The sequence below is a fragment of the Myotis brandtii genome, unplaced genomic scaffold, assembly GCF_000412655.1.
Source record: "Myotis brandtii unplaced genomic scaffold, ASM41265v1 scaffold1018, whole genome shotgun sequence".
Taxonomy (NCBI): domain Eukaryota; kingdom Metazoa; phylum Chordata; class Mammalia; order Chiroptera; family Vespertilionidae; genus Myotis; species Myotis brandtii.
Genome location: NW_005353397.1, coordinates 459,167 through 467,152, shown reverse-complemented (window position 1 = coordinate 467,152; position 7,986 = coordinate 459,167). Strand labels below are relative to the sequence as shown.

Here is a 7,986-nt window from a genome sequence, read left to right as displayed (position 1 = left end):
GTGCCCCAACCCCCCAATCGGCCCTACCCTGAGCGTGACTGAGGGTGGCATCGCAACCTCCTGATCCGCCCTGCTCTGTGCATGACAGGGGGCGGCGCCCCAACTCCCCAATCGGCCCTGCTCTGAGCCTGACCAGGGGCTGCACCTAGGGATTGGGCCTGGCCTCTGCCACGCAGGAGCAGGCCTAAGCCAGCAGGTCGTTATCTCCCGAGGGGTCCCAGACTGTGAGAGGGCACCGGCCGGGCTGAGGGACCCCCCTTCCCCCCCGAGTGCACAAATTTTTGTGCACCGGGCCTCTAGTTAAATCATAAAAACAAATCCATGAGGTGGGCAATATTCCTCTAATTGCTCTTGTTCTTACTCTAAGGGGTAAAGAAGAAAGGTTAAGTAATTTATTCAAGACTTGAGGTCCAGTGCATGAATTCGTTCATGTGTGGGTAGCCTGCAGGGATCGGGCCAAAACCTGCAGTCCAACACCTCCTTCAGCTCCTACCTGCTGCTCCCACTCATCTGGCCCCATTGTGCCTGCCGTGGGCTCACACCTAATCAGTCCTGATCAGGAGATTCTTGTGCTGCCTCAGCAGCTCTTGCCAGCCATGAGCCCTTCGTCTGGTGCCCTCCCAAGGGGAGTGGCCTGCAGGATCAGGCTGAAACCGGCTCTCTGACATCCCCTGAGGGGTCCCGGATTGCAAGAGGCACCGGGCAGGCTGAGGGACCCCATCAGTGCATGATAGGGCCGGGGACGGTCCACATGAGGGCTCCAGGGCATGTCTGGCCCATTTCACTCAGTCCTGATCAGCCAGACCCCAGCAGCAAGCTAAACTACTGGTCAGAGCATCTGCCCCCTGGTGGTCAGTGCACATCATAGTGACTGGTCAACTGTCTGCCCCCTGGTGGTCAGTGTGCGTCATAGTGAGTGGTTGAGTAGGCTTAGCGTATCATTAGCATATTATGCTTTGATTGGTTGCTCTGCTGTTTGGTCTATTTGCATATTTCCCTTTTATTATATAGGATTACAAAGCTACTACGTTATGAAGCCAGCCATCTTCCACTGAATTCTCTTTAAACCCTGAGATTCCAAAATATTGGGCAACATTTACCCACATGCTAAATGCAGTAAGAATGACTGAAAACCCCATATCTGAACGTGAAATACTCTCACCATGTTACCCTTCAGTTCCACACAAAGTGACACTATCCATCTGAATCTCCATGAGAAAACCTAAAAGATACACTAAACCTATTAAAGAGAATTACATAATTATAAAGTAGGGCTTTTAAACCATGAAGGAGCCAAAAGAGGTTTTCTTCCAGGAACATCAGCATAGGTATTGAGTTTACAGTCTTCTCAAAACTGTCCCACAACTTGAAGAAACATTCTAGGTCCCGCAGCTCCATCACTCTGCAGAGACCCTAAATGGAGCCCTTAGCTCAACCTTGGCAGAGGGAGTGAGAGCCTGCACCTGTCACACCACAGCTCTGTCCCATTTTAAGACATGTTTTGTAGGTTTTTATACTTCAACATCTTGAAAATCACTCTAGGGAAGCCACATTTGGCACTTGGAAGTCTAGCAGGTGTGAAATTACTTCTTGGCGGGACACTTTCTTTTTTCTAACTTATCTCCTACCACTTAAGCCCAGAACCAGTATCTATAAAAGCAAAGCTGGGATCCTCATTCAAATGTTTCCCTTTCCCATAATCACTCAGGAGCCATGTAAGTGTTCTGTATTCCACCTGTTAGGATTGTTTTGAAATGACATCACCACAAATTTCAACTAAAAATTAAAAATTGGAAGACAGCTGACTCTATCTGTTATTTCTAAAAGCACTTTAGAGTCTTAGTCTTCTTATATTCATTTCAACCAGGTAAAAAGCACTCTGTGAGTACAAATGTATTTTAAAGCACTTTTATAAAAAGGAAAGCCCAAGACAAAATGAGTCATTGAAGATACTCACAACTAGAAGTGAATTGATATCACAGCTATAAATGGGATCCAAGACTCTTTCTGGCTAGGTGTGGCTCTCTTTCAAATTGGTGGTGGCACTTTACACATCTATACAATTGCCTGAGGAAACTAAAAAGACAAGAAAGAAAGAAAGAAAAAGAGAGAGAATAAATTAATTAATTAATATGTGAAAGAAAGAATTGTACAAAACCCTCCAGCTACAAGTAGGAAAAATAGGAAATTAGACTCCTGAACATTTCATTAGGATAAAAATGTCCAAATATAAGTTTTGCCACTGAAAACAGTTATTCTGGGCTATCTAATCAGCAGTACAACACCTTATCTCTTCCCATCACTAAGCAGTTTTTATATTTGAAACTACATAATATATTACACTCTAATACCTATCTGCTTCTAACACAGTAGAAAAATACCTACACAGCATAAATCACATGTGACATCACATTAGGTCTTTTAAATAATGCTGTGAACACCAGGAACAGATTCTAGGGATTCATTTTTCATGTTCTTTTGCTATTGCCCAAATAGAAGTGCCTAGTTTGCCTCTTCGCCAGTTCCTTTCAATTAAATAAATCAAATGTATACAAAGGACTTCTCATGCATGAAAGGTAACACATGCTTCTGCAGAAATGGGAATGGCATATCTATCCTCCCCAGGACCCTGAGTGCTGGGTCCAAACTGGCCTGGTCTCTCTGCTACGTACTCTCCCTTATATGTCTGACACCTGGTTTCTCCTTCTGTCCTCCTTTTGACATCTGTTTCTTTAATCCCAGGGATGGAAAGGACAGTAGAGAGAACTCCCAGAGCACCTATGCCGCCCTCTCTCCTTGGCAGCACAATCCGACCACAGTGATGAAATCATCTATTTTTCTGTACCTGAGCACAAGAAATGTTTTATTCATTTGAGTATTTCCCTTGACCAGAACTCAATAAATACCAAAAGCATATGTAAAGATTAAACAAAAACTAGTAAGTTTGCCTTTGTATTGTAATCCCAATAATACACTTTAGAAGAAAATGAACTTAAAGATTCCGCATGGTTTCTAATTCATAGTTATCTAATTCTTCCTTCCTCAAAGGAAGACTCTCTTTCTCTCACCCACTTCCTTTCTTTTGTTTTTTGTTTGTTTTGTTGGTTTTTTAACTTTTATTGAATTTATTAGGGCGACACTGGTAAATAAAATTATATAGGTTTCAAGTGTACATCTGTATATTATATTATGTGTTCACCACCCAAAATCAAATATTCTTCAATCATTATTTATCCCCCCTTTACCTTCTTCTACCTTCCCCACCTTCCTTCCCTCTGGCAATCACCTTACTATTGTTTGTGTCTGATGTTTTCTTTGTGGCTTAATCCCTTCACCTTTTTCACCCAGCCCCCAAACCCCCTCTCCTCTGACAGCTGTCAGTCTGTTCCCTGCACCTATGAGTCTGTTTCTATTTTGTTCATTAGATTCTTGGAATACTACTCAGGTGTAAAAAAAAAAAAGAGCCCTGGCTGGTGTTGCTCAGTGCTTAGAGTGTCAGCCTGTAGACCGAAGGGTTGTGGGTTCAATTCCTGGTCAAGAGCACATACCTGGATTGGATGTTCGATCCCCAGCCCCAGTCGAGGCGTGTGTATGAGGCAACCAAGTGCCAAGCGATGTGTCTCTCTCACATCAATGTTTCTCTGTGTCCCCCTCTCCCTCTTCCAAAATCAATAGAAAAATATCCTTAAGTGAGGATTAACAAACAAACAAACAAAGGAAATTTTAACTTTTGCGACAGCATGGATGGGCCTGGAGAGTATTATGCTAAGTGAAATAAGCCAGTCAGAGAAAGACAAATACCACATTTCACACACACAGAGCTTCTATTTAAATCTATGCAAGAAATACACTCTTACTTTAGTGACTATGAATGCAGCACATCCAAGATCCCTACAAAAGAAAAATTATCTGACTCTACTATTCTCATCATGAAGACACAGAACCATTGGGAGAAGGGGAGGAGAGCAGGACTGCCACCACTGAATGCTCTGGTGTTTGACACGATACAACTAATGTTCTCTTGCATGTGGAGCATTCAAATGTTATTACATGGCATGTATTTCCCAACTTTCTTGATTATTAAGTTGTAATTCTAAAGCATTTGACCTTGGCAGGAAAGGATAAGCTAATATTTTTCTGACTGGTATTTAGAATGAGTGATGAAAACATTTTATTTTTTAACTAGAGGCCTGGTGCACAAAATTCGTGCACTGGGGGGGGGTGTCCCACAGCCCAGCCTGCCCCATCTCACAGTCTGGGAACCCTCAAGGGATGTCCTACTGACGGCTTAGGCCTGCTCCCCATGAGGAGCGGGCCTAAGCCGCAGTCTGGCCATGGCGGTTTAGAGCAGACACCCCTGTGTAGTACTCGGGTTGGGGGGGTCCCTAAGCCCAGCCTGAGCCCTCTTGAAGTCCGGGAACCCTCAAGGGATGTCCTACTGACGGCTTAGGCTCACTCCTCATGGCCACGGCGGTTTAGAGCAGACACCCCTGTGTATCCACTGGGGGCCTGCCCCCAGCCACACTGCAGAGGCTTGGAGCACGCCCACCTGTGTGTGTCCCAGGTCCCCAGCTGTGCCACGGAGGCTCGGAGCACACCCCCCTGTGTGTCTGCTTCAGGCCTGCCCCCAGCCACGCTGCGGAGGCTCGGAGCAGTCACCCCTGTGTGTATCCACTGCGGGCCTGTCCCCAGCTGCGCTGTGGAGGCTTGAAGCACACCTCCTTGTGTGGGTCCGCTGCGGGCCTGCCCCCAGCCGTGCCACGGAGGCTCAGAGCAGGCGCTCCTGTGTGTTGTTCTCTCAGGCTCTGGGCCGCACCTGCATGTTGTTCTCTCAGGCTCTGGGCCGCACCTGCATGTTGTTCTCTCAGGCTCTGGGCCGCACCTGCATGTTGTTCTCTCAGGCTCTGGGCCGCACCTGCATGTTGTTCTCTCAGGCTCAGGGCCACGCCCGAACCCTCTTCCTGAGCTGGTTGTGACCATTACGGCGTCCTGACCTAATGTGCATATTACTTCTTTTTTTATATATATATAGATTATGAGAAAGCCAAATATGGTTTCCATTCCCACTGAGTAAGCAACCATTAGCCAATCACTCTGAGCCAGTTGACTGTAGAGAACCCTGCTTCCCTGAAATGATTGAAGGTTAAGAAATCAGGACATGGCTAATTGGGTCTTTATAATCACCAGCAATCTAAAGAATGCAGGCCTCAGGAATCACCAAGTAGTGATGCTGTTATTCTCTTGCTGAGAAGTGTCCCAAACAGAGGGCTCGAAAGAGCTATGGGGTGTCAATCAAAGTCATGCTCCTTTCCCTGAGGCCAGGGCAGGCATTGGGAAGTCAGACTTTTACAAATAAGAGCATATCTTTTGTCTCCTGAGTTAAATTTATCTTCCACAAGTAAGAAATATCTGCATGAAAAGTGACTGTTGATCTCTGCTGTTGTTACTTCTACAGCCACTTTCTGTTTCTGACCAGCTGTAAGCCACTTTTAGATTGTTTTGATGCTCCTAACTTTTTTGGTAACCAGATATGGTCCAAGGAGCACATGATGCCAATATTCCTTCTCAAAGCAAACCACATATTTAAAAAAAAAAAGGGATAAAACAAAGTATAATCATGCAATTTAGAACACGTAAGCCCATAGGAAAGCTCACAGCAAAGGACAAAGAAAATCTTGAGGGTTTTTTTGTTTTGTTTTGTTTTTAAATATATTTTATTGATTTTTCACAGAGAGGAAGGGAGAGGGATAGAGAGCTAGAAACATCATGGGAGAGAAAACATTGATCAGCTGCCTCCTGCACACCTCCCACCAGGGATGCGCCTGCAACCAAGGTACATGCCCTTGGCCGGAATTGAACCTGGGACCTTTCAGTCCGCAGGCTGACGCTCTATCCACTGAGCCAAACTGACTAGGGCAGAAATCTTGAGGTTTTAAACTCTGACTTCCGCTAAGCAAATTTTCATGTTTCAATTTTAATTATTCAGTGACCATTCTATTATCTGCGTGATTTTGAAAAATGAACTACTGACAAACACCTGAATCCCCCAACAAATATTACACATACTTTAAACAATTAAGGGCAAGAAGAATTGGCTTGATGGGGGAAGGAGAAATTCTCCTTTAGATAGAATTCAGCCCTAAAAGATGGAGGAAACGTTTCTTTTAGGCAGAAGTGTTTGAGCGTTGACCTCAAGGCCATGTTTGCACTAAGGACCTTACCCCTCTCCCTGATTCCCCCCATGCAGTTTCAGTACTGACCTCCCTGCTCTTTCCTGGTACACTTCTCCCCATCTCAAACTCTAAGCAAAGGCAGATGTCCCCAAGTCATTTTCATGGGGTCAAGTTACATCCTTCATAATAACTGTTCTGTGGCTATTTCCTCATCACACTTGTTAAGCCAGGTGGGAATAAAAAGCAACACTTTCCTGTAAACCCAACACTGACGGTCGTTCTCACCCCTCCACACCCCATTGAAGTTCTCTTTCGCAAGGATCCTGGAAACTGTGCTAGCCCTCCTTCTCTGTAGACAATAGAGACATTGAGTAAAATGGATTCAATCTGTGTTCTTTTCCATTTGACTGTCAGACAACATAATTAGGCTGTCATTAAAAAGTTGTTCTAGAAAGTTTATTTTAAGCATGTGGCTCCCTGAGGTCAGGGGCGGCAAAAGTGGCTGCTGAGGAGGAAAAGGGGAAAGAGGAAAGCCCAGGCAGGGGTGTGGCGAGGGGTGGTCTGAATAAATCGTACACTGGCTGACTGTTATAGACAGCCTCTCTCTAATCTCCTTCCCAGACTACCCTCTCTACTGCCCCCACCATTAGTGAAATGTATGAAACCATTTGAAAAATATTATCAACTTTGAGGAGTTGTTTTCTTTTAAGACTTTGCTAGAATTATTATTATTTTTAGGGATTTGCTTATTGATTGTTTCATTTTAAAGAAATCAAATATTAAGGTTATTGTAGATCCAAAATAATCATTAGCACATCTCATATAAATACTATTATCACCAATCCACAACAACAAATCATTCCAAGTTTAAAACAAAAGCCCCCCCACCCATACTATTTTCTACTATAAAAATGTAGAATAGGCTAATGTACTAAAAGCCATGATGCCAGCTGCCAGGATGCAATACCCCTAGAGCTTTTATAAGCACAATCACCCCTCTTCCTATTTTCCTTTCCTCTTTTCTTTTCATCTTTCTTTTCCTTCTTCCCTGGAGAAAGGAGAAGGGACAGGAATGAGGTAGGGATAGGGCTAGAGACCTAAGAATCAAACCAGGTGGGGTTTCACAAGTCAGGGCACATTCTGTTTCTAGGACTGTCCTCACAATGAAAAAGTGAAAACCTCGCCCTGACCTCTTTGGCTCAGTGGATAGAGCGTCAGCCTGTGGACTCAAGGGTCCCAGGTTCGATTCCGGTCAGAGGCATGTGCCTTGGTTGCGGGCATATCCCCAGTGGGGAGTGTGTAGGAGGCAGCTGATCAATGTTTCTCTCTCATCGATGTTTCTAGCTCTCTGTCCCTCTCCCTTCCTCTCTGTAAAAAATCAATTAAACAATATTTTTTAAAAAAGTGAAAACCTCAAATTCATAAGTTTCAGTTCAACTATCTTGCTTACTGTGCAACTAAAGACTATCTGAATAAAAATGGCATTACTTGTCAGTTTAAAGCTCTTGAGTGGGGGGGGGGGGAGCATTTTATTTCATTCCATATGCATTTTCCAGGCTTCTTTAGATTGTAAGAATTCACAGGGTGGTGATATGCATCTGAGTATAGCATAGCACTCATCTCTCTGGCATTTAATACCCTATACCTTCAGTGAACATCTGGAGAGCTTAGGCAAATACATCATTGTTCCCCATAAAATTTTCTAAGATCAAGGACTCTCTGGGATGGTAACAGATTCTGAGTAAAACAGGAATTCATTTGAGAACTGCCAGAATAAAAAATATATCTGTTTGCAGGAGAAATTCCTGGAAAA

General features: G+C 44.2%; 1 protein-coding gene across 2 annotated transcripts in view; it reads right to left on the bottom strand.

The window, feature by feature from the left end:
- Positions 1-7,986, bottom strand: part of ENOX1 (ecto-NOX disulfide-thiol exchanger 1) — a 564,230-nt gene that overhangs the window by 526,559 nt on the left and 29,685 nt on the right. Inside the window, exons 1-2 of one of the 2 annotated variants that reach the window (XM_014535489.1) lie at positions 7,364-7,376; positions 1,958-2,076 (exon numbers count right to left, since the gene is read on the bottom strand). The gene's annotated coding sequence lies outside the window, so the exon portion shown is untranslated. Of the gene's footprint in view, positions 1-1,957; positions 2,077-7,363; positions 7,377-7,986 lie in introns of those variants that run through there. The other variant, XM_005853253.2, reaches the window with a different exon arrangement.